Source organism: Coccinella septempunctata, chromosome 6 (assembly GCF_907165205.1).
Source record: "Coccinella septempunctata chromosome 6, icCocSept1.1, whole genome shotgun sequence".
In the NCBI taxonomy this organism is placed as follows: Eukaryota; Metazoa; Arthropoda; class Insecta; order Coleoptera; family Coccinellidae; genus Coccinella; species Coccinella septempunctata.
The window spans coordinates 14,390,385-14,418,112 of NC_058194.1; the positions used below are offsets into that span (position 1 = coordinate 14,390,385).

General features: G+C 34.4%; 1 protein-coding gene and 1 long non-coding RNA gene across 2 annotated transcripts in view; one reads left to right on the top strand and one right to left on the bottom strand.

Annotated features, from left to right (window-relative positions):
• Positions 1-27,728, top strand: part of LOC123314905 (lachesin-like) — a 488,081-nt gene that overhangs the window by 401,466 nt on the left and 58,887 nt on the right. The gene's annotated exons all lie outside the window — the stretch shown is intronic.
• On the bottom strand, positions 22,345-27,012 carry LOC123314907. The gene is made up of 3 exons (XR_006537879.1): positions 26,852-27,012; positions 26,618-26,795; positions 22,345-22,496 (listed from the first exon to the last, which is right to left on the bottom strand). It is a non-coding gene; the product is annotated as an uncharacterized LOC123314907 (long non-coding RNA).

Consider the following 27,728-nt stretch of genomic DNA (forward strand, 5'->3'; position numbering starts at 1 on the left):
AATATTCCCACAATTCTGCTTAAGATATTTAGAATAAGAATAACGCACATAACACTCAATACGCATATCTTCCTACAAGAATACAAGGGTTTCAACATAATCTTATTCATCATCGAATACTCATTCATATATCAGTAACGAAAAAATGGAAAAAAAAATTCGAACAAATTCCCTTTCAATACTGGTATAAGTACTCAGGCTCTAACAATATTTTAGCTCAGTAGAAAATTTCGAACAATATATTATAATCCCAATTTTCAGATTTCAAAGATGTTCAGTTCTCTGGAAACGTCTAATAGGCACTTGGAACCCACTGTATATTGAAAATGGATTATGGCCGATTGGTTGGTACGTTTGTTATACCAATTTTAAAACAATGACGTGAACATACATATCCAATCAAATACCGTCAATAAAGTAGTGATTTGCGAAATATGCGTTAGCCAGATGGCTAGATTAGTTTTAGTTTTCACAGCGAATAAATAAAATAAGGATAGGGATGAAATAAAATCAGAAAGCCCTATTGGGAGATTCCCATCTGCCAATAAGGCTTTTTATTTCATTTGCCATATAAATCCAATTTCGGTTGTTGCGTAATATGAATATTATTTTTATTAAATGTTTGCTATGCTTCTGACTCGAGACTCAAATCTAATTACCCAAGATTCGAACAATGAACATTTTTAAATTAATTACCTTTCCAGGAATGAAATTGTTTAACTACAAAAGATACATTCAAATGCATTTTTTTAATATCCTTTCACTCGGTTGAATTCGGTGAGTTGGCTTTCATGGCATGCAAAACTCTGATGGAAGTAGAATTTCTATCTGGGCTGTATTCATTAACTTCAAAGGGGTGCAATTTGGAAAAGTTGTGAATAGAAAACAGTTTCGGCTAGAAGAAAATATGGCTCAAACACCATGTCTAATCAATGTTCAACTTTCTCTACAGGGTGTAGGTCGTTATAGACATCCCAGCAACTAGCACCGTGCTTCAGTGTCTCTTGTATTTACTTGTAAGTGCTTGTGTACCTCGAAATTTTTGCGAAACGATTACATTGAAGAAATTCAACTCTAAGGTTTCACTTCAATCCAGTTAAATGTACTTACTTTCAAGTACGTAAGGATCTTTCTGTCTAAAAAAAAGGTGGGTTTCATCGAAAAATCCAGAAAATCTTTTTATCCTTTGAAATGTTCGATGACAATAAGAATATCTTATTATCTTCCCATAAGTCCAGTTCAATATTTTCTATACTGAATAAAATATGCTACCGTCGGCGTCGGTAACTGGGGTCCTTATAGCTAATTCGAGTGTTCCTTTTCACTTTCGAACAAAATAGCTGAGCACCGAGTACTCCAAGATGTACTATACTACACGTAAATACACATCGTCCGGAGACTACGTCAGTTTGGATCTTCAGACCTGCTGATTTTAGAGCGAGATTCCTCTGAAGATGCCTAGAGAAGTTGTAGGCGAAACTCTACCTAATTGGGAACAAGAAATTATCCCACGAATTGGAGCAGCGGTATCGACACAAAAAACAAAATGAAAAATTTGAACCGTCCCAGAACACTTGGCAAATGTGAAACGTCGAAATTATTTCACAGATTAAATGCATGAAAGTACTGATTTTGGAAGAAAATGAAGAAGGTATATAAGTACAACTCGATTACCCTCGCCATGACTAATGGTGGTATTCTGCTTTCATCTGTAAGCCAATCTGTAACTTTTCATAAGCTTACAGGAAAATTGCAATTCTGGACGGTTTTTAGTGGTCTGTAGCTTACAGGAATCCGTAACTATTTACGATAAGTAGTTCAAAAGTGACACTGTCAATAGGGAACTCTAACGATTTGTCAAAATCGTCGGCAGCGTTCGCTGTCGTGGGGCACACAAGCTTTTCCTTCCATTGATTCGCATGCTGTTTTGGTCGAGTATTGTGTTTTGTGAATGTCTTTGGAAAAAATGTTTTTCCTTACGTTAGATTAGATTGGTGATTAGACCATAACTTTCTAAGAAATGCCTCTTTACACTGATACTAAAAAGTTTTGTGTGCCCCACGGCAATCAACGCTCAGCTGATTTCGACAAATCGTTAGAGTACCCTATGAGATAGTGACAGAAACATTTCCAGAATTGCATTATTTACGAATCTGTCAATCTGAAACTTAAAGATCGATCGTACGCTACAGACTCATAATTTACGAATGAAAAGCAGAATACAACCATAAGTGTGAGATTCATGTATTCTCCATTCGTAAAATCAGGCATCTCGTCGAAACATTAATGAACAGTGAACTCATATGAGACTTAATAAAAATGAATCTCGCATATTTAAATTTCTGACTTATGCTATTACATATACATATTGAATTATTTGAAAATTAGATGACTAATTATCTGATATGGGTTTTCATTTGAAATAAAGAAGTTTAAGTCGAAAACTCAAGTCAAAATTTGGCCTTTTTTTGTGTGAACTTCTTCATCAAGATTACAGTGAAAAACATAAAAAACCCTCTCGGCTCGAAGATGTCTCTTCCTCCGTCGCAGCACTTGATCTGTATCTCGTGTTCTTATAATTTCTGCACAATCTTTCAGATATAAAAAAAAATATTTTAACAGTCACTTTTCAATGTGAGCATCAATGTAATATTTCAAATCAGTAGAGCGGCTATGAAAATCGGTACACCATTTTCTGAACTTATCCTTTTTCCTCTACCCTGTGAAAGTGTTGCGTCTATTGGTCAGGGGATATTCAGTACAAAAAAAAATTTTATTTATCTGAAAAATCTAGAAAACTATCAAAAATCCATTTTTTCATTCGATGCAAGATTGCCAAAGATTTCAGTCAGTTTCTCGATCAAATTCCTTTTTATTTGTAAATTTTCCAACTCAGGTACCAGAAACACGATGAAAATTTACTCTATGTAGTAAATTTCTGGTGAAACTATAAAGGGTACATTCCGTTAAAAATTTGTACCATCCTATACTTATTCCTCCTGCTGTTCCGATTATATCCAAGATGTGGTAGTATTAAAACTTTCTGATTCGACCCAGGTTGGAGTTTCCGCAACGTTCCACTAATTGTTAGGAGAATACATGCCTCATGTTTATAGAAACATTATAGGTAGCGTAATTAACTCTTTATGTATAATGAACGAGATTGATCTTTAGTCAACTTAGCGAAACAAAAGGTCGTGCACACGATGTGACAATATAATGAGATCCTTTGAGTATTAATGTCCCGAACAGCTGTTTCACTCGCATTGTGGGGGTGACTTCAGTTGAATATGCGCTTATGGAATTTGAGGTTCATCCATTCGAAGGGTATAAGTACTACACAGAATGTGATTTTTCTACTGAAAAGGAGGAAATGATAATAACCCTCAAATATTTGCCAATACTTTTGAAAGAATTCATCATGCCAAGGAAATATATTTCAAAATCGAAAGAGGAATATATTTCCATAAGTCGTTGTTATATGAACGAATTATTATATTTATGCCCGCATGCACCGCCGTGTATGGAACTAGATCAAGCCTCAAACTCTTTCAAGTTGCACTTATGTTTAGCACTGCTATATTTAACAGCATTAAACTGGTTTAAGAAGATTCTGACAACATTGAAGGTTTAAACGAAATTAAATAAAATTAAACGACACAAAATATAAATATAAAATATATAATATAATTTTACAACAATTGTTGAAACGAAAATTTCTTACTTGAAATATTCTCTTCATAATAGAATAAATACTTGGAACGCCATCGTAAGGACTACAGGATGAATTATTCTTTGGAGGGGACGATATATTATCGATAACCAATTTTGGTTTCCCCGTTCGTATTTATGTGGGACCTAATTATTGCGTGAACAAGGATAATTTTTCCTTTCATGGACGATTCAGATTTGCTAAAGAAACAATTATATTTCTTTTAGATCTGATGGTAGGTTTACGCAGACCTGCTAAGAACTAAGACTTAAGAAATTGACCACTCTAATGAGCACATGCAGATACGCGAATGCCATCTGCCAATTAGATTGGTCAATTTCTTAGGTCTTACTAGTAAGAATAGTAACGCTGTACAAACCCAGGTATGAACGCACACTCGATAAGATGGGATTTTGGACATGTTGCAGAGGCCAATGCATTCTTATCAACCTAAATCGACCTCCAGGTATCATGTTCCCTTGCAATTCAGATCCTCATTTTTCTCATCTTCGATGATATGTTTGTAATCATACACTATCAAATTTACCAAATGACAACTTATCGACAGAAATTCAAAAGTTTCAAACTTTAATTTACGACTGCATGTCCATTTTGAGATGAATTTCTGAGAATGCAAATATCACAAAAATTTCCTCCGAGAGGCGAGGTTGTCAGAAATATTTTCAACGGCGATGAAATGAAGGTCTAACTCTACTACACAAGGGATGAAATATGATAGGTACTAGTGTGTTATTTTGAATTCTGAAAATAAGTCAAGCGAAATAATTGGTATAAATTCGCAAGTGACTTAGGAAACATAACAAGCGAGTGGCATACAGTATTTATACAACAAGTAGAATAAATCGTTTTTTATGAGATAATAATTAATAAGCTTTGTGATCAAATCAATGTTTCTTGCGCCTCAGTACCCTATAAATGTCAGAATGAGGCAACAGTGACTTCGACTTTGAACGAAGGAGGTTGTCTGTTTGTTTGGTTGTCACTGGCATGAACATTGTTAGCAAATGCTTACATAAATTTTGAATCTTGTCAGCAAAGATTATAAAGTAGAAAGATGGGAAACGAGGCGACTAAAGTGATGTGAATGTTTCATATGTGTTTTTAAGACCCTAAGGCTGGTTATTTCGTGGGACATTTGCAGAAACAAATGAAATTTTGATTTCAGATGGTAATTTTGATAAAAGAGGTTTTGATTCTCGTACCGCCTTCTGTTTATTCGGCTGGTTCTACTTGCGGATTATTGAATTTTTTGTCTAATTTCTTGGTGAACAACTTAAAATATCGTTCGAAAATTATTGCATGGTGAAGAACTGTGGATCAAATGAAAAAGATTTTCCGAAATTGAGTTTTTACTTTACTAAGGAAAATGAAAATTTAAGTATTAAAACTGGTAACATGTGACTCGGTCATTCATTGATTTTTATTTTCAGCTTTCCGAAGTGAATAAAATTTTCAAAGCGTAAAGGCTCGCAAAAACTACTGACTACACCAAGTGCAGTGAACATTTTGATGCAAGTCAATTGAGAACAGTTCCTCCATGTAAATTGTTGAATGCAGGAAGCATCCCTTGGCCCCCCCGTGAAGGGCCCATAAGGGAATTTATGACTTTTATAAGTCCATTCAAAGATTCTCAATTGCTACTCATTCAATTTATTCAGAAATGCAAAGGTTTTATTGATTTCGTTTTGGGAATCGAATGACTGTCAAAAGTAAAGGTTTTATGAAACCTTGTGTATGTGTTTTGTTCATTCATTAATCAATTTGTATATAGTGTCATAAAGAGACCAAATCATATAAAGAGGTCATAAAAAAGCATAAAGAAACTATACTGACGGCTAACATACAGGACTTCCTCCGTAAGATTTTTTTCAATTATTGTTCTGAAAATTTTGTAGCTACTTAATATGTAAGTTAATGAAATCTGTATGGTATGATGGTATATTGAATATTGGTTCATATTCATTTCTGATATAAATTGTCCAAATTCAACTAAGTGTATTTAATTCATAACAACGTATTGTACAATTGCACAGAAATAACACCTTTGAAGTTTAGCGGATTACCATAAACTTTTGTGACCTAGTCAAACCTCTATTCGTTGTCGATAATTTCAAATTTTTATAAATTGCAAATTGAAATACGGCACATCCAACAGCGTATTTCATTGATATCAATTGATTCCAAACAATGTTCAGATGAAAACTAACATTCTGATCACAAAACAAAACCATACTTTTGTTTTGTCGCTCAGGATGTTCGCTTTCTAATCTCAACAAAGTCGATATTGAAATTAGATACAAGGAATAGAATTCCAATTTCACGCCGCTCAATTATTAAACAGTTTTTTTGTGTTGAAAACGTATGTTTTCAGCGCCATCTCATTGTCAAATGTGTTTTCACTGACCAAAATATAGTCGGTTTTTAGCACTAAAGATATGGGGGCGTTTTCCATCTTTCTACTCTAGATAATCTTTGCTTGTCACTTTTGCCTTCAGAAAATAAGAAGCTTTTCTGAAGAAAAAAAGTATATAATATAGAGGAAACCGATGAAAATTACGTTCCTGAGGATATCCTCACGGAAGCAACAAGGTGTGCAAAATGTATGAGTTTTGGATGGATCCACGGAAGATAAAAGTTTTGGAAGAAGATGCTTATTTTTACATTTGAAAAAAAAATAGCCCTATCGTCGCTATGGACCAAATACCCAATTCTTCGCTCGACTATTCACCTTTATAAAAAAATCGACATTTCAAAACATGGCAAACTAAAGAGCTTTTTGTGAAGAAAATCACGGGGATATAAACTGAAGCAGTCCAAGAAATTGAAACGACCTGAAATGGAGAATATTTCGAACGAAGCTCCCGACGACGAGTACCTGTGTTGATAATGGGGATTAGCGGTGCTTGTAGATGCGATTATTGTCAATTGGAAAATAGAAAACATTCAAGACAAAGGGAAATATTTTCACGTAGTTTTGACAGGCACTGAAACCAAGAAATCGAGAAGTTTTACCTGTTTTACCATACTTGAAGAAGAATTTCCAGTCAACCCGATCAATCTGTGTAAAAAATCATGTCTTTGAAACCAGAGAATACTAGTTCTAACCGCTTTCTTAATAATGGGAGGTGTACCAGCCAGTAGATATGTGTGGAAATAAATACGTTGTCGCAGATACCTTCAAGGGCTATCATGGTTACTTTGAAGTGGATGGTTCTCGATCGTAACAGAAATATACCTAAAAGAATCGCTGCATAATATAATACAAATTGCAGAAAAATTATAAGATTCTAAGTCTTCCAGAACTATCAGCAGCTGTACCGATAGGGCAGCGTCTGCTTCAGATAAACCATCAAATTTTATAATGACTTCAAATTCGAATAAACTGTTAGCGTTTTCCTTTAATTTCAGTGTGACTGTGAATTCTGCTTGGAGTAGTAATAAATAAATATAATATTACATATAATGTCTACGTGAATTATAATCCATAACTCTCTAGTGAGTTATGCATTATAACACACTAGTGTGTTATTTGATGGTTCACTTATCTAAAATTACATTTATAATGACAATCGATAACTGTTATGTGTTGGATAAAACATATTTGATCACTTATGTAATGGAATAAGACCTTTATTTCATCCTTGTTATGAGTATAACTATATATATATATATATATATATATATATATATATATATATAGTTATAAAGTGTTAATACCACCTCCAAAATAGTAACTCGTTTAACGCTCTCACCTCATATATATCGCTGTCACCTCCGAAATCGGAGGTGACAACGTTTTGCCTTGTTTTTTAGCTTGTTAGATTCAGGAGGCTTCAGGGACCAACATATCAAAAAATCGTTTTGAGGTCACAACGCACCCCCTTTATGTACTGAACAATCTTTTAGTTCGAGTGTATATCACTGGCGCTAGTGTGCTGAGCTGTATATGGAAGAATTGCTCTGCGGGACTCTTTGCTCGTTAGCACCTCCGAAAATGGCAACGTTGTACTGTCCAAGCAGATGTAGACAGGCGGAATATCAGAATACGGAGGAATTAAGTGAATAGAGGCGCAGCGCGTTATCTCCTCCATTATTGCAATCCAGGCGGCATATCTCAACGATTTTTGATCGCATTCTTCTGTAGGGGAAAGAATCACGTGAAAGAAAACCAATCTTGGCTCTCTCGAATGGGATTATGACTGTTTATATTCCATCGTGTGTATCTATGCAACCGTTGAACTTCTTTCATCTCGAGCTAACACTATAATTCTGAATTTGGTGAACTATTTCATTACCTATCTGAAAACAAATCGATTTGAGTCTTGTCCATAATAATATTGCTTCTCTCTATGGAAATGATCTATATAGATAATTCTACCTATTAGACTAACGAATAATCAGTATTGTTACATTGCATATAATAAAATGAGCTGTTCAGAGAAAAAAAAAATTTTGGAAAAGAATAGTCAGATGTAAATGGTGATGAATATTCAAGGACAATGAGCCATTCCGAAAATTTTCATTTCAGAATCAAGAGAAAAAATGCTAATAATTTTACAATATCACACAAATGAACAACGTCGGCTAAACCGAATGTTGGACATTGTTGTGTTATTTCAAATGGAACGCTCTATATATTTTTCTTAAATCGGATTGCTAAATGATTTTGAGGAATCCTTTGCTCAGAAGCATCTATTTTATTATCGATTATGTTTAAATATTGGATTTTCCCGAAAATTTAAAGAGCTTGTACCATCTCCTTGGTTTAAATTTTTTAGTGATGTATCATAAAGAAAATTACCAATTATATCGAAAAAAGTAAGAATTTATGAAGAATTATTCAAAACAGATTTGCATTTTTCGATAGATCATACAGGATGTAAGGGAAAAATTAAACAAAATTGAAGTCTTTAGAAGGCCTCGAGTCAACATATTTTGAAATTGCAACCATGTTTTTGTCAAGACATGATGAATCTACAAAATGAAGTTAATAATATAGATACATACTCGGATACATATGATTGATATACAGATGATTGGTTGGTAAATTCCCAAAAGCTATGATGAACAGCGGACACTATGATGGACGCATGATGAAAGGAGAAAGACAAAAGTTAATTTAAGTATTTTCGCATGCTGTTTTATTATTCAAAATAAATGATTCTTTTAATCAACAAATCAGGTGCAATTGACATTTTTTGTTTTGGTCTTCGAAATTAAACTTCTACTATCCAAAATAAATAGGTACATGGATAAAATATATCTATATACAGGATATCTGTAAACAAATGCGAAGGACTAAGGGAGATGATTCCTTAATGAAAATTTTTTGCCAAATCGACAGCCCTTCCAAAATACAGCCTTTGGAAGGCGATGACGAGTTTACAGTTTTTAATTTTTTTACAGGTTCTAAAAAACACTGAGTCATGAAACTATACATATTATGAAGCACTGAGTAGATTGTTACCAGTTTCAACTTCGGCAAGCTCGTAGTTTAGGCGGTAAATTGCTATCGATTTTTTCAATGTGTCTCTCCCTTAAATTCAAAAATTTCTGTGAAAATGTTGAAATTTGAGTTATTATGCTATTGTCATAGAAGTATAAGAAACTAGCAGGTCGGGGGATCCAAGATTTCGGGCCGATTCACCTTAAAAAAACATAATAAAATGAATTTCGTGAATACCTACCGAGGCTGAAAACCACTATTCTCCGCTATAAAAAATTAGTATTATTCCAATAATATACCGACTTAATGAATGCTACGTTGCTATTATTATAAGGCCCGGTTGTTCAGTTCAGGATGAGGCCGAGATTTAAGATGATCCTAGATTGATCTGACAGAACTGAACTGAAATGTCAAAATCAATCTAGGATAAACTTTAATCCTGAACTGAACAACTGCTATACATGTAGAGTTTCGCGAGAATCTACTACTTTTTCTTCAAAACAAGAACTACGCTGAAGGAAATGAGACTGTTAGCGACACGGAATATCAACCATCTAAATTCTGTAGTCCATACAAATTTTTTTGAACTCTCATCATACTATATAGCAGTCTGATACTGAAATCCATCATTTGACAAAATGAGTTGTCAGTTCATAGACTGACCAACATTTTCGAAAGCTATTGCTCTATTAATTAAATCGTTCTATGATTGGTTCTAAATTGACAGTCGTATTGTGAACAACGATATGCAGCGGATTATCTAAACACGAAATAAATTCTGAAATGTTTCGGATCATGGGGTTAATTGAATAAGTATCTTGTTCGTATCATTTGTTGAACTTCATTATTCTAAATATTCTTCAATGAATGAAAATATAATATCAACACACATAATTTTTTTATTTATTCGTCATCTAATCATTAAATAAATCGTTTCTCGAAAAGTTTCGAGTCTTGAGGCAAATATAATATTGAATTATTTACATCATTATTTGTCGAACTTCAAAGTTCTGAATGAATTAAAATCTAAACTTGACAATATACGAGACAGTTTTCGCAAGAGTTTCAATGAAATCTGAAAATTTTCATCATTCTGGACATCAATAATTCTCGAAGCATCCATGGCATTAATTCAATTTTATCCAATATAACACGCAAAACGAAATGTTACTCGAACTCATCTTGAGCAATTCGTTCCTAAAAAGCTCGAATCAGGTAGAAAAGTTTGAACCCTTCGTATCAGCATTAACACGTGTTTTGCAGTAAACAGATGCCGATTTCATTTTCAACGGGCAATGTAACCAGGGTCGGGGGGATGAACCAGAGTCTCTGGACGTGGACGAACGTTTCTACAACAAGAAGAATTTGAATTTTCATATGAGGGTGAGGGCATTTGTTTCAAAATTTTCAGAGTACAAAGAGTATACAGGGTGTTTCACGAGTAAACAGACAAATGAGAACCGTGAATAGAGGGCATTGCGCTGAGTTCAAAATCACCCCATATACAGGGTGTCCCAAAACTAGTGAATCAAACGTCACACCACGATAGAGTAAACCAAATATTATCGAATGACACCAACATTAGTTCAACGAAAACGTACCGTTTCCAAAATAATCAGAATTTTATTAAAATAATTAAGTTCCCGATTTTCGAACTATTTTTCTTAATAACAGGGCCAGTTTGTGAAGAAGGATATCGATTTTAAATCATATTGAACTAAGATTATTGTTTTATCTCCCCTAATTGAAATTATTTTAAGTAGTTAATCGATAACCATAACCTAAGTCTCGACCTAATTTGATGTTAATTGAAACAATTGTTTTTTCTACATGATTTTTAATACTCAGATTAAACAGGGGTGATAATATGGGAGAAAAACGCTATCCTTAATCACAAATTTGCCTTGTGATTGAAAAAATAGTTCGAAAATCGGCAACTTTAGGTTAGGTTTTCTCAGAAACCGTACATTTTCGCTCAACTAATGTTGGTGTCATTCGATAGTATTTGATCTACTCTATCGTGGTGTGACGTTTGTTTCAATAGTTTTGGGGCACCCTATATATAGGTTTCTTCAGTGTTTTTTGAAATTTCTCGAATTTCCGTTCGGCTATAACTCCTGAAATTCTCTATCAAGTCGACTGAAAATTTATATTTAGCCTTTAGTTGTTAATTTCATTGAAACAGACCATTTAAATTCGACAAACATCAGGACCGGGCTCAGTGAGTCTTTACTTAACTTCAAACTCATAAAAACACCGTGTATGTAGTTTTTTAATCATAATTTAAACTTTTTTGTTATCTGCATTATTATTGTCTCAAAATGAATTGATTTTTGGGTTACCCCACCTGTTGATCATGTTCTAGAAGTAATTGTTTTGGTCAGACGCCTCTAAGGAACAGAGCACTTCATGAAAAATAGAAATTCTTTATTGATTTTTTTTTCAAAGAAATGAAATGAATGTGTTCAACAATTATACCATATTCAGTCTTCAAAATAGTCATTCACAATGATAAAATGTTTCAAAATTGATAATGCACAAATATGGATGAAAAAACTACGCTATCTTGAAACTAAATATTAAAACTTGATCTTCAGAATTAATCTATTTTTTTATGGACAACTAGTTGTGTGAATGAAAACAAAGAAAGAAATCGGGGGGTGTCAGATCTGGAGATCTAGCAGTCCAATGTTGGGGTCCTACCCTTCTAATGAAATGGCCTGAAATACTGATAAATACTTTTGCTGGTGCATGAATATCATCAATGTTTCAATAACAAATTGTAATAAGACCAGACCAATCCATAGATTTCCATAGATCCAATAATGAATATAACGGAATAAGTGAAGAATCCGAAAGTGTATTTATCATACTTATTCGAAGTGCCAATCATTACCTTCACTAAAAGACCAAATGAGGTGAAAATCAATTCGGAAAATTACTTCAGGTCCACGTTGTCCATAAAAAGCGATTCATTCGGAAGATATCAAGTTATAATTATCATTTTCATGATAGCGTAGTTTTTTATTGCTATTTTTGTTCATTATCAATAATAAAGTTTATTATCACTGTGAATGATTTATCTGAATAACCAGATAGGCTAAAATATCAAAAACGAAAAAATTCAGTTGAACATTTCCAATTCCATTTTTAGATTTCCACATCCGATTGGCGATCATATTCATACCATTAATTATTGTGAAGTAAAAGTCAATATGCAGCACTGTTTTTTCTAGAGGCATTTCACCACCAAACAATTATTCATTAAAAATTATCCACTGATAAAGCATACCAAAATTTCATTGATTTTGAGAAAATCTATGCAGATACCTGAAAAATTCAAAATTATGACGAAAAAAACTACAAACAGAGTGTTTTGCATGAGTTTAAGTTTGAATATAGCCTCAATGAGTCCGGTCCTGTGTTCGTCAACTTTTAATGTTCTGATTTATTGAAACTTACAAGCTTAAGCGGATAATGAGTTTTTAGCCGAATACAACTAAATTATTTGGAGTTATAGTTGAACGAACTCAGCTCAATTCCCTCTAATCACGGTTTTCGTTTGTCCGTTTACTTGTGAAACACCCTGTGTACTGAAAAATCGCAAAAGACTCCTCGAGCATTTAAGAAATGCCATTAAATCAAGTAGTTTCTTTTGATCCGCTATGATGAAAAATGTCAATATCCAGTTATTATTATTATTTATATAATAATATCTTGAAAACCAAGGCACTTTTACCAAACGTAAAATATATTTATCTGAACCGCCATAGAGTCCTCTACCCGCAGGATCCATATTTTTCATTCATTACGCCACACCCTGTACAATTATTATCATTATATCAATGTATTGAAAATAAACAGACATGAATACGAGCCAGTTGTTTTGTGAGGTGAAGCTCCTCTTGCTTCAAACTTCTTTTAATTATTTTGACTACCATTCACGCAAGGTGATTTTGGTTGAAGAATTCAACATTCTTGTAATTATCCATTCATTTCTTCAAGAGATACCCATTCCCTACCACCTTTGATTATTCAACTCAATGCTAACACTGCATCAAATGCATTTCATCTTCGGGTTGATTTTTTTGAATTCTACAACTGATGTAACGTCTTCAACCTCCAGCCAAAGAAGATAAACAACAGAAACTCTCCTCAAGCTACTGATCACTTGTATTTTCCATATAAATAAATAGATTTGGAATGTCTTCAATCAGTTTGTATAAACGTCAATTATGTTCGTTACATATTTTCGACTTAATATTTTCCGAAGTGATTTGACATTGTGATGAAATACGTAATTACTGAGAGTCTCACGTAGAACGGACTACGTAGCACTGATTTAAAACTCAAGAATATTTTGACAAGCGTCTTAACCCAATATTTTGGTACCATACAGAGTGAAAGGTATCCAATTTCCATGGCCAATCCAGTGCTAAAATGAAAGTGAATGAAGTATAGAAGCTGAAAGTAAAACGTATATCTTTATTGATTCATTCGGGAAAAACATTTATATGGAGTTCCTAATGTCGTGAATATAATGCCCAAAAATTAGACTACTATTTCATACCAGAACAAATGCGGTAAAATTGTCTTTTGAATTAATCTTATATGTCACGAAAAATTTCATTTTCATGTATCATTCATTTTGGGACCTATATAGTATTAGACTCCCCTATCGGACGAAGTATCGTAGACATAAGCATATTTATTCAAAACTGTCCAAATTCATTTACACCGAGATCACGAACCTTATCAATCAATTATTAGCGTATGAAGTTTATTAGTATTACTATCGTTCTCGAACTATTTACAGGTTTCACTATGTGTGAATGAATCGGAAGAGCAGCTGTATTCTATATATGAGTAGAATTCGAGCTATCTTACTTTCTGTCCTCCTAAAATCTGGCAACGTTGCGGGAGGTGAGAGCGCACTACTAATAAGAAATATATGCGGAGGTAGTAAGGTCTGATTCGTTCGAAGAAAAATTTTTCGATAAAAATCTTTTCCCCTCTTTAGGTACCCCTGTTATTTACCTTCCCCTCTACATATATAAACAAAAATTATTCCAATTATATAACTCCTTCACCCGGAGGTCAGGTCGCCCAATGAATTTAACGGAGGTAACAACGCACTACGGGTTCATATATATATATATATATATATATATATATATATATATATATATATATATATATATATATATATATATATATATATATATATATATATATATATATATATATATATATATATATATATATATGGGTTTTCACGAAGAAATATTTCTAGTTTAACCCTCTAATGCCCAAGTTTTTTTTTCTTTTTTGAAATTATTTCCGTATAGTTTCAAATTAGCTTATGTATAATCTACATCTTCTTTTCGCAAATAGTTAACTGATTTACATTAACACCTATTCTCACAAAATGAACCTATACTGAAGGCGGACATGGGCAGAATAATTTTTTATCCACTTATATGCAACCAGTCTCAAGGCGGACTTGGGTATTAGAGGGTTAACTAATCCTTGAATAAAACGAAAGGTGTATATTGTACAAAAGGTATGACATAACATTAATCCTGATTAATAAAACTCGATAAGAAAAAAACGGTTCATACTGGCATCAGGCAAAACGGTTTATAATAACGGTATACTTATTCAGTAAAATCATCTATACTTTCAATCATATATAGGGTTTTTCAACAAGAACTCTGTTTTGTTAATCAAAATAAAACAATAAATCGAGATGACAATGATTCAAATTTTCAGTTTATTCAGAAAAGTATGGTATGGCAATTATGAATAGAAACTTATATCTTATAAATGTCCACCACGACCACGGTTACAGCTGTGTTAAATCGCATGATTTAGCTAGCCCTTTAATGGCTGAATTTCGTGAAATTATGCGATCAGGAAATTTGGTTTGCAATAAATCCATTGTTTCGGTAGATGTGTGACTTGTGGCACCGTCTTATTGAAACCACATATTGGTGATATCCATATCTTCAACAATAGGCCAAAATTTAGTTGTTAACATCTGTCGATTCTGTTGACCGATCTCTAAAACTTTTACAGATCCACCATTTCCATAGTGAATTTACCTAATAAGGTACTTTGATTTTACCTAATAAGGTATTTTGAAACGATTTTTGAGTGAAATGGAATTTATTGTAACAATTGCCCAAGTTATTATAGTCCACATCTCGGGTGGTTATGGAAAATCGAATTTAATTTGGTAATAGCCCATAAGTTGAGATTTTGTTTGCGGAATTCATGTTGGTATTGTGAATAAACATTGATCTATAGACCTATTATATATGAATCTATACACTTACCGACCGTTATTTCAATTTTGTACAGCTGTTTATGCTTGGACATATTTGTGTCAATTTTGAATGCTGAAATATGCTGCAAATCTGAATATTGCTTATTTTCATATACTTTTCTAGGTTATATTAACATATTCCAGTTCTGTGATTCAAAGTACAGAAATTTTCGAAGACTTTTTGTGCCCAGATCCCAGATATTAAGCTGCGCCTGGACTTTCAAGACCTACTAGGATGTGAATCATTCTTGAATGGACTATAGATATGTCAAGTTCTTATTGAAAAAACCTGTATTTTATATTAGTAAAACAGGTATCTATGTAGAAACAGATTTATGAAAATGATTACTAAAATTAAACGAAATAATTCTTCGTAACGTTTTGAAAACTAATTGGTGCGAAAATATACGTTTTATAGCCATAAAAAACAGATGAAAATAAATATATACCAGATTTTCATAAAATATTCATCAAACCAAATATCATTCCAAAAAAATATCCGCTACATTTCAAGAGTTGAAAGTATTATACCAGAGCCGATCCAATTAAATGTAGTTTTATTCCCTACACGGAAAGAATTACTATGAATGTAGAACACGGGAGCGCGAAAAACGTGAATTGGATTCATAAACACACTGCACCCCAGATTTTGGATGTGAAACACATGTTGGAAAAAATTAATCCGATTATCGGAAACGACATGGTACACAGGGCAACGTTCAACTGAAATTATGAGCTACAGTTATTTGGTAGATTATGTTATAATCAAAAATGCACAGGGGAACGTATTTTCAGAAAAACCTATCCCATCGCGATAGCAACTCATTTGTCCCTGTTCCTATTTTTGGAGGTTCTGTCCGAAAACTTCATTGAGAACTTCGATCGATATGTAATGTAAGTAGGTAGGTACCTTTGTTTTTATGTTTATACAATGATGAAAAAATTAGTTTAAATACATTGAAATAGATACATGGATATTGATGTGATTAATTTTCAGCAAGGCATTTGCTTTATATAACTAAAAAATCAAAAAGAGATAATTTAGGATTATTTATAAACCTTCAGATCAAATCTTTGTTGCAAAAAATTCTTGCAAGCTATGAAAAAATTGATCCATTGATTAATAAATAATAAATCGATTGAGCTTTTTTCTAAAATGAACGAAATCAGAAATATTTCGTACTTATATGGGCTGCTATCACATTACAAACTTTTGTAGTCATTATGAGGAAAGAATTGTGGGTTTTTGAGAGTCGATATGCAGGTATTCTAAAGCCCGTATCAATAATTAGATCTCAAAATGGGTCTCAAGATCTATCTCAGTTGATACTTTCTCAAGATAGTAACAGCTTCCCAAGATTACCGCTTATTAATAAACCCATATAAGTCATTATCAGTTTGATACTATCTCAAAAAGCGAGTCTTGAAACTCAACTTAGGAATGTCTTGAGTAATGGTCTTGAGATAGACTTGAAATCACAAAAGGAAAAGAGAATTTACTCTTTTTATTTTCGCTCAATATTTTTCATCACTTTGGATTCCAATGGAGTATAATGAAGTTGACTTTTCGATCTCATAAGAACGGACATATCAAGTCACATTATTGTTCTTTGAAGTGATCGATTTCATCATTATAGTAGTTGACCACTTCTTCCATGGATTCAATATTTTTCTTCGATACTGCCGATTTTTGGAAGCACAAAAAAGAAAATACTGTCAGTTCACATCTTGAGTCAGGGTCCGACCATACACAAAATTTGACGTTTCCAAAACTTTTACTCGAGTGAGATCGCAGAATGAGCGTCATCTTGACGGAGTCTATTAGTTAGACTGGTGTCTCAAGACTTAAGAGGAAGTAGTTACACCTCAAGAATCTCCATTCAAATGCGGCACTACTGAAAACATAGTAAATCCTTTTGTCAACAAGTTTTCATAAAAATGATTATATCAACGATATTATTGAATATAATTATTCAGGAATTCAGAACAACTTCAAGATATGGACTCCAAACAACCGTGAAAAATTGAACGATCATATTCTTGTTGTATCAATTTATAGTAAATACTATGGTGTCGTGGAAACTTTTCAATCAGTTGATTTCCAGTGAAATGAATGAGACTGAGATAACGATAATAATTATTCTGCTGTTCGATTTCGTAGAATGATTATTATAAAAAATCACCACTGTGTGGAAGGTAACGATGTCCAATATCTGTTCCTACGACATCGATGCTTTCAATAGTGCCCTATTTAGATTCAAAAAATTCCAATTAGTTTTTCACACCTACTTTTCACCCCTTACTTTTATATGATGTATGAATTTAGTTGAAATGTTTTAATTCAGCACGTATGGTAAATGTTTTGAATTTGTGAATGGAGTGTTAAGCTTCCACCTGTTTGCGTCCCAATCGTCTCAAATGAATAAAATATATCATTCAACAATTGTCCATCAAAATTCACTGATCCCTAATGATTCATAGCCATCATTCACTGGTATATCAAACTTCATAGTCATAATCACAAACATAAATACATTTATGGTTTAAGCAAGACAAAACTCAACTCTGAGCGAGTAGAACCCAAGCAGAAATCGGTTCTAAACGTAGAGATATTGTTGTGAAATATCAGGAGTTGCTCTGGCAAGAATCTAGACATGGAAATGAAAACACATATTATTGAAAATAAGATGAGATATTTCAGAAAAAATTTTCACAGTCGTGGATGAAATCCATAGTATGGCTATCAGGGCCTATATTCAGTAGATTTTGTTTCTTTCGGTAAACTTTCCTGCACGTGAATAAGAGCCATCATAATATGCTCGTCGAATAATACTAAGGTACTATACCAGAAACGGAATAGACATACCAATTTTTGCAGGTGCAACCGCAAGACATTCCCTGAGGTGAAATTGAGTTCTTATGAATTGAATAGGCCACAGATTCTTTGAAGGAAAATGAATGAATGAAAGGAAATAAATGAGTTTAATCGAATGTCAATCGCATTCGCCACGTCTACGCACAATAGAAACAAACAGGGTGCCCCAATTCGTAGTCGATCTGAAAGATCTTCAATATTAAGAGGTTCTCCTGGGAAACACTGAGATAGGTCGATTTTGCTTACAAAGCCGACTTTGGGTCGTAAATTCATGAGCGTAGAAACATTTCAGTTGATAGGGTCTTCAATTCTCTCGAGTAGGATGCTTAAATTTATACGATGTATGGAGAACAAAAATATATGGTGTCCCATTTGAAATAAAGCTAATAATGCTGTTCGAATAGGTGATGAATAAATTATCTACATTTGAACGCTCAGTAGAGGATGTGGATATCCATTGTTCCTCGATTCCCGATCAGAAACATTAAATTTATTCATTTCGGAGTTTTCAGTTTTCCCAAGGACTCTCCAAGTTTCGAAAAAACGGAATATATCATTAGGTATATAATTTTCTTTTCTCTGATATTAAATAAAGGCTCGGATCGATGCTCTAAAAGAATTTTATTAATTTTCTGCAAGTAGGACAGTAATAAAACAATAATCTTATCTAAAAGAATCGAAACAACAAGCCAATACTCTATCTTCTAATCAATATCTTATCATTAGCTATAACACATGAATTTAAATTCCCAAACAATCAACCCAACATCCTTGATCATACAACATCAATAAAATTATAAACATGGAAAATAATTCCAAATTATTTTACAGGTATAAAAAGGCATACAGAATATGTTACAAGATTGTGCTCAGTCTGTTCTGTAGAAAGTGAGATTGTGCTATTCCACAAATTTTTGTACACATTGTATATTTTGAAATCTATCGAGAATGCAACCCAATAATCCTCTTATCGTTCTGCGTGGAAAAGCTGTTTACAGCTTAATCGCAGTCGGCCGTCGCGTTACACTCTCTATATAAAGAGTGGACCATTGAAAACGAAACGGCGGCTCTGTAGGTCGGCAGAATCAAATTATATAAAAACGCTCGGAAAAATTCAAAACCCTTAGTTTTACCAACCACTATACATATTTTGGATAAAGAAGATGGGGTAATTGATACCTCATTTGAAAGGCCTTTTCATTCTGAGTTCAAGATATTTGATTCTTATTATTATTATTATTATTAAACATACAGTTAGAGTTGAGGTAAATACCTATAAACTCAAATAAGCTTACATATAAAAAAAATTCAACGTACACTTCCCCAAAATAAAGATAAACTAGTGAATGAATATAAAAAAAAAAAATATATCGAATCATTTCAAATGTAACACACCCAGGACACAAAAATTCGGCACCAACACAGCGAACATTTCTTCACCATTAAAGTTGTCTCAGTCTGTCTAGTCCATTTTTGAAGCTATTGGTGGTAGAGCTATTGACCTCGGAACTGGGAAGTCTATTCCAGGATGAGAACACTCTGTTGGGTAGGAACATCTGCCTTGGAATGGTCCGGAAATTCTCCTTCCTCAATTTGAAATCGTGACCTCGAAGATTATTGATATTTTTACAGAATATGGCTTCCACCTGAGGACCAAAATTTCCATGCATGCACTTGTATGTGAATATCAGGTCACCTCTAGTGCGTCTATCCGCAAATGTTGTCATGTTGTTCAGACGAAGGCGGGTCTCATAATCAGGTCGGACGATTCCATATGGAATTCTGGTATTCCATCTCTGGATAGACTCGAGAGAATTTATCTCTCCAACAAGGGCAGTCCACCATACTGGACCAGCGTATTCCATGATAGGGCGTATGTAAGACTCATATATCAGTTTACAAACTGATCTGTCAGAGCCTCGGAAGGATCTCTGAACCAAGTAGGTAAGTTGACGGGCCTTAGCTGTAATTGAAGCAACATGGGTGGACCAGCTCAGATCGCTAGTTATGGTCAAGCCCAAATCACATTGACTGGTGACAGGAGAGATACAATAATCGTCAATTACATAGGACAGTCGCGGATTATTTCTGCCCATATGCAGCACATGACATTTGTCTAGGTTTAGTGGAAGCAACCATTCCCGACACCAAGCGGACAGTTTGTCAAGATCCCGCTGGAGAGTTGTAGGGTTGAGAAGGGGAAAATTATAAATCTTGGTATCGTCCGCATACATAGCTCATGTCGACAAAAAACAACCAGGGAGATCAGAAGTATATAGGAGGAACAGAATGGGACCGAGAACCGATCCCTGAGGGACACCACTCAGAACATGCCACTCAGAAGATGAGTAAACATCACCAACCCTTACTCTAAAAGTTCTATTGGTCTAAAACGCACGAATCCACTCAAGAAGACCCCCTCTCAGCCCCAGATGGTCCAGCTTATGAAGTAGACGTTTATGTGGGACACGGTCAAATGCTCTAGAAAAATCTAGATAGATCACATCAACTGGAACGTTCTCATCCCATGCCCTAGTCCAATCTTATTCATTCAATCCATTCGTTTTTGAGATTTAAGAAGTTGAATGGGTCATTTTGTTAATCATGCTGTGTGAATCAATTAAATATTCGTGAACCAATTTATTCAATGACTGCCATACACCAGACATCAAAATATTACTGTTTGTTCCTTTTATTCACAATTAAGGTGTAAATAAAGTTTATTCATTCGCTGAAAAATTTTTAATAATTTGTTTATATTTCAAAGATAGCCAGGGCAGGGACCGTACAGTAGATTAGTCATCGAATTTGCAGAATACATGAGTGGAAATTCGATTGATTAACACAGAGATGTGAATATTTCGAGAACCAATAGATTGAATGAAAAAAGATTCAATATGCTAAACTCAGAATAGAAAGGCCTTTCAAATGAAGGTATCACTTACTTTTCTATTGATTATATAGGCGATTCCTTTTTGAAATTAATTTTGGTTGTTCCCCTGAAATCAAAAATTGACGTGTAAGGGCATTTTTGTATAATTCGGTGCTGCCGAACTACAAAGCCGCTGTTTACTTTTCAATGGCTGACTCTGTATAGTATAAAATATTCAAAAACACAAAATTAATTCAGATACATAGAACTCGCTGATAGATATAAAATCAACAAATGCTACGAACTAGCAAACCACCATATATATATATATATATATTCTTTTCAAAAAAAGTGTTACAAACTTTTACAATCTGAAATAACAATGAAGCGGGTGTAGAGAAATGGAACAAGAGACAGATCCTAAAAACCTGTTCCTCGTTCCAGATCTCAGTGTAAGCAGAGGAAAAATGTCAACGGGGTACCATACATATCTTCGTATGATACATGAAAAAAACAGAGATAAAAACCTCAGAAAAAACTCTCTGTTTGCCCGTATAAGTGTAATGATGATGTATTTGTGTAAAGAATAAGCTGAAAATAATTGAAATTGAAGGACATCTTCTTCATATGACAAAATCCAAAAACTTCCTCCCATTCTTTCTACTATGATGGTTGACGAAGAATAATCTGAAAACAAAAAAGAAAGAAAAAAAACGAGAGGGGTGTATTGAATTTTATATTAGTCATTAAATAATTTTGAAATTAGTAACCCATCTCAAAAAAGAATCGGTAACCGAATGAATACCTTCGAAACCACCCTGAAAATGATATATTCTACAACTCTTCACAAAGTGGTCTATAGTTTCTTCTTCTGCACCACACTCACATCTTGGACTATCAACAGCATTCCACCTAAAGAGCATGCTATTACACCGACCATGGCCAGTCCTCAGTCGATTTAGTGTACACCAAATTTTTCTTGGAAGATCAAAGCCAGGAACTTTTTTTGAAGGATCAGTAATCAAATCTTTATTTGATTACTGATCCTTCAAACCACCATCACTCACAGTGTTAACAGAAATACCCCTTCGTCGTAAAAAAGTAGATACTGAACATGGTTTCGCTCTCATTTGACCTCATTAGAGTAACACAACTCCCACCTCCAAGAAAATGGAACGAATTGATGGCCCCAATATTCTATATCAGTAGTCAGCACAGTAGAGGAATACACCCTAGTGCCATCTGAAACGACAGGATTCTTTATGTTTCTGAATTTATTTCTTTTATTTATCACCTTCGCCATCTAAAAGGAGCGATGCATTAATGAATAAAAAAATATGTTAACGTATATTTGTGAAAACCAAAAAATGTGTATTGAAAACATTCTCTGTTGGTGCCCAGAACCTTCAAAATGTCATGATAGATCCAAGTACTAGTTTTCAAGTCAAACTGATCTATAATTCAGAAAAAGTCTAAAAGATATTGAATTGATGTGACCAATACTTGTTGACAATTCATAATTATACCAAAATAATGCAAGTACATTTTTTCCACAAAATCTGAATATGCTACTGTGATAGCCAAACACCTGTAATGGTTATGAAAGGTCCTCAAAAACGGGGCAGTCAGTATTATAATGGCTGCTACGAATAAAACAATATTTCCGTTGATATCTTCTTTCATCGACTTCAACATTCAGACTGTCCCAACTTAACCGGCCATCTCATAACCATTCCTGATCACGCACGCTTCTTCTTCTTTCAGTAGTTTAGGTAAACCTGTTTACACTCTAATTCCTCACTCTGGGACTTCCTGAGATATGGAGGTCCATCTCTTTGGTGGTCTACCGAGAGGCCCTATTCTATTGGGTTTATTGTCCCTTGCTGTTTTCGCTGTTATCTTCCATACGTGATACGTGTGCTTTCCATTCCCTCTGTCGTTGTCTTGTCCACCTAACCACGTCCGGTGTGTCACAGATCTCTCGTATCAAACTATTTCTTTTCCTATCCACCAGTGTGGGGCCAGCTATCATTCTCAGGGTCTTCATTTCGAATGTTCTTAATAATCTCTTTGTGATGGATGTGTCAGCTCTGGTTTCGACGGCGTATGTCATTACTGGGTGGACGCAGGTTTTATAGATTCGAGTTTTTGCCTCAGTAGACATGAATTTGTTCTTCCATACAATTTCTTTGAGAGCTCCTGATATTGCCCTTGGTTACTTGTGTTTTTACCTCCTTGGTTAGATTCCTATCGCTCGTGATGTCTACTCCAAGGGATTTAAATGTTAGAGTTTGCTGTATCGTTTTTTCACTGATGGTTAGTTTGAATCTACGTGGTTCCTTAGATATTACCATTGATTGGGTTTTTACGGTTGATATTTGCATGATATATGTTTGTGACGCTAGATGGAAACGATGAAGGAGTCTTTGAAGATCGTCCTCGTTCTCGACCACGATTACTATGTCATCCGCATAGGCAATCAAGCTGATCTTATTATTGCCGAGTTTGTAGTCTATGCCTGCCATTTCACCTCTTTGATAGTCTGATCTAGAACCAGATTAAACAGCGTTGGACTCAGAGAGTCACCTTGTCTTATTCCTGTAGGGGAACTAATACTTGTTGTTAGGGTGTGTTTAATTCGTATTTGTGTTTCTGTGTCGGTGTATAGCTCTTTAATTATTCTTATTATGTCCCCGGGTATGTCGTGTTGTTTCAGTATTAACACTATGTTAGATAGGCGGTTTTCAATAATCCTATCTATCCATTGTTTCAGTTACTGAAGATAGAAAAACCATCTGATTTCGTTTCTATGATCTATCTGTAGATATATTTTAGAATGGTTACCAATGGTTACCAATCGTCAGTAAGTGAAACGATGGATAGATACGTTTATTAAAAACGGCCGTTAGTCAATTCTATGAATCAGAGATCAATTATATAAATCATTCAAATCAAATAATTCTTACCCTTCTGGTCAAATAATTAAGGTAACTTAAAATCACGTTATGCAATATTAGGCTAATAACTGGATGGGTGTCGCTCTGGCTATGAATTTGATATTGCAAATGCTCACAACTTAGTTTTCAGCTTCTTGAACTAGAAACTAAACCTCAGTTTTCACAGGGCTTTGCTCTTCGGGAGTCGGGCACTACATGGACCCTTCTTGTATAACACTGTTGGTTCACCTTTTGAATTGTGAAACTTTGAATAAAATGACTAACAATACAATTTCAACAGTTGTTATGCCAAGAAAATTGAATTTGAATTTGAGAGATTGATATCTGGCAGCAAACGAATATACCCACACTTGAAGGTTTCACAAGAATATGCCGTAGAAAAGTGCCGACACTAGCAACCAATGCTTAAAATGAACACGGTTTTGAACTGAAGTAATAATATTCTACACTGAACCAAATAAGCAGCCCCCGCGAATCACCCTCCGTGGGAAGTAACAGATTGCGTAAACTAATTACAAACTTATCCGAAACAAAAGTTAGTTGACGCGTGATATACTCTCAAATACAATTTTCCCATGGATGGACCTAAATGAGGAATTACGAGTCAGCGGTCCCAGCTTTTAAGAGGAGTGGAACACGTGTAAAATTTCATTTTTCAATACTTTATTATTTAGAAAGCTCTTCAGATTCCCCAATGACGAACCGAATTTCAACATGAACTCATTTACTGAAAGTTTAGTACTCGAAAGTATTTTGATTTTGATGCTGCGTTTCGGATTTCATACCATCAATTTAATAATAATAACATATGGGAGAGTTGGGCAAAACTACGGAGGCGTAGAAGGGCCACATAATATTTCAAAAATATGTTTCGTTAAATTACGACTTTGAAGTCGGACAAGTTACAGTTCAAGATTGGAATAGTAAAATGTCCTTTTTAAAAATAAAGCTATAGGTCAGCAGGTAATGGACAGCAAAAAGTTAGTGTCAGATTGCAGAATAATCAAACGTATATGTTGAATAAGGTACTTCAAGGACCTAAAAAAATTGAATAAGTAATTTTGTTACAAATCTCAGAAAGAAAATATCCCGGCAATATACTAGACCAAATCAGTGGCGGCTCGTGGTCATGAGAGCTGAGGAGGCTAATAGTTTTCGAGGAGTGTTGGAACAAACTTTTATCAGTCAATAAAGTATACTTCTTCAATATAATGAAAAGTTGCCAGTTCTAAGACTAATTTTCAATGCAAGGGGATGCTATATGCTCCTTTAACTTGTTATGCCTTTCGATAGAACGCGGTATATTTTTCAAATCTGAAAACCCCGTTTTGAACCATGAAGTATATTCTGTTTGATGAGAAAATAGTAAATATGGCCAGCAAAATAATTTTTCCCGTTTGATCGATCCAGTTAACCAATCACATTTATCGTACCAAACAACACTGAAACCTCTATTCTGACTATTTTCGGTAGACTTTAGTGTAATTAAATTTGGTGGAGGTCTTGTGAAGGTTTTAACAACGTGTACAGTTAATTCTCAATATTCAATTCCATTTTATTTTTTGATCCGTATCAGTACTTACCCCTAACGCCCTAACAGAACAACCTATCTTAACAAGAATATATCACAAATTTCCCGAAGTTCCAGTTCTCCACGAAGTCGTTACATTCAAATTGAAAATTGAAATCATAACAACTACCGCCGGACAACGCCCCTACCGTCGGAGATCAAGCAAATACTGGGCCTGTTCCGATATTGCTGCTAGTACTAGCCCGCAATCGAATAACAATAGAACTCGAACGACTGGGCCAATAGGCATCGTTTCTGAAATACTGACAGTACTGTTCAGGAATATCGGAACAGACGGATAGTCGAAGACGGCACGAAAGAATCAATGGAGAACAGGGGAGCTGAGCCTCCTCTGGTACATTTTACGGGCGAATATGGTACAGTAAGTCAGCTGAATTCTTGTTCGGTTAGTATGCGAGTCCAGAGAACGTATGCGTGAGTTACACTATCAACGGAGGCAGCAGGCCCAACAGCCTCCGTCCGAATAGGCTAGGCAGTCCTAGGAAATATTCACATTCGATGCGGCGGATGCGTACGCGGCCGGTGGATTGTATGATTGTTATGCTGGATTTTTATGAGCGGAGGAACGAAAAATAAACTAATTTTTATCTGAATATCTAGTTCAGGTGTTCGGGAAATTTATATAGAAATTACTTTCTGAAAATGAGGACATGCCCGAAGTGAATGTATTTTAGCTCTAAGCTTTATGAGGAGGCTTAGCCTCCCTTGCCTCCTCTGACGAGCCGCCCTTGGACCAAATTGATATCAGCCAAAGTAATACGATCCTATGACAACATTCCATACTTTCGTGATAACTTCAAGTTTGATCGACTTACGTTCAATCCAGACGTGCATTTCACAATTTTCCGCCGTATCGCGGATTTTAAAATTGGAGCTGAACTAGTTGCCAGTCACGAGATGAGCAGTAAATTTTCTTCGTTACCGGCATTTCCCTCCTATCGGTAAACTTCGAAATAAGCTGCGCGTCATTTGCATTCCGACCATCATATTTTACTGCAATGAAATTGCGGAGTTAATATCAGAAAAATTCTAGCACTACTCTCACATACATATACTCTCGTGTGACCTTATCCACATATTAAAACTGGGATGTTTTGTGCACAAGTTGCTTTGAACTCCTGCATTTTCCAGTTTATCTCTTTCACTACGTCAGAATAAACTACATAAGCTTAGGAGAAGCCCCTAATCGACATTTCAGATGAACTCTGGGGTATTTCCCAGTGGAACTTATATGGGAGCGAGTTCGAGAGGAATTTTCTATTTATCGAATTTATGTGGCCGATACTTGATGAAAATCCATAATCAAACTAGAAACTGAATTGCATCATTTTCACTTACATAGATGAGTTATTCAACCACCTCACGTGTTTCGCTTCGTAATAGAATCTTCAAATGGATAAATATAGAATAAATAATAATAATAATATCATTCAACTGAGTTTTAATCTTATGTATCCGTTTTTACCAAAAACTATATCGGCTTTCACCTTATTGATAATATGGTTGTTATGGCATAAATGGTTACTTACTGGATAAACCGCCTGATATGATACGATTGCTTTTGAGAAGATACTTGTGGCAGTTTTTCTCACTACTTTTTATGAAACATTTACCGAATATAGCTGACATCATCTGAATTTAGTTGTGCGGAAAGAAGGTTTCATATAAGTTCTTGGAGAATTTTAGAAATTTTCATCATTAATTTCAGAATCAATAAATTAAAATCAATGAAAAGATTTTTATCGGGAAGCAGTAGATGGTATAGCGAATGTGAAAGAATTCTCTCCATTTGTTTACCGAAAAACAACAGTGAGCGTTTCAATTTCATGAGCTTTTGCGTAATATATCTTGAAAAAACAGTAATAAATAAAAAATGGCAGGGACATTATAGTTTACACTCAATTTCTGCTATTTTTTCAAAAAAAG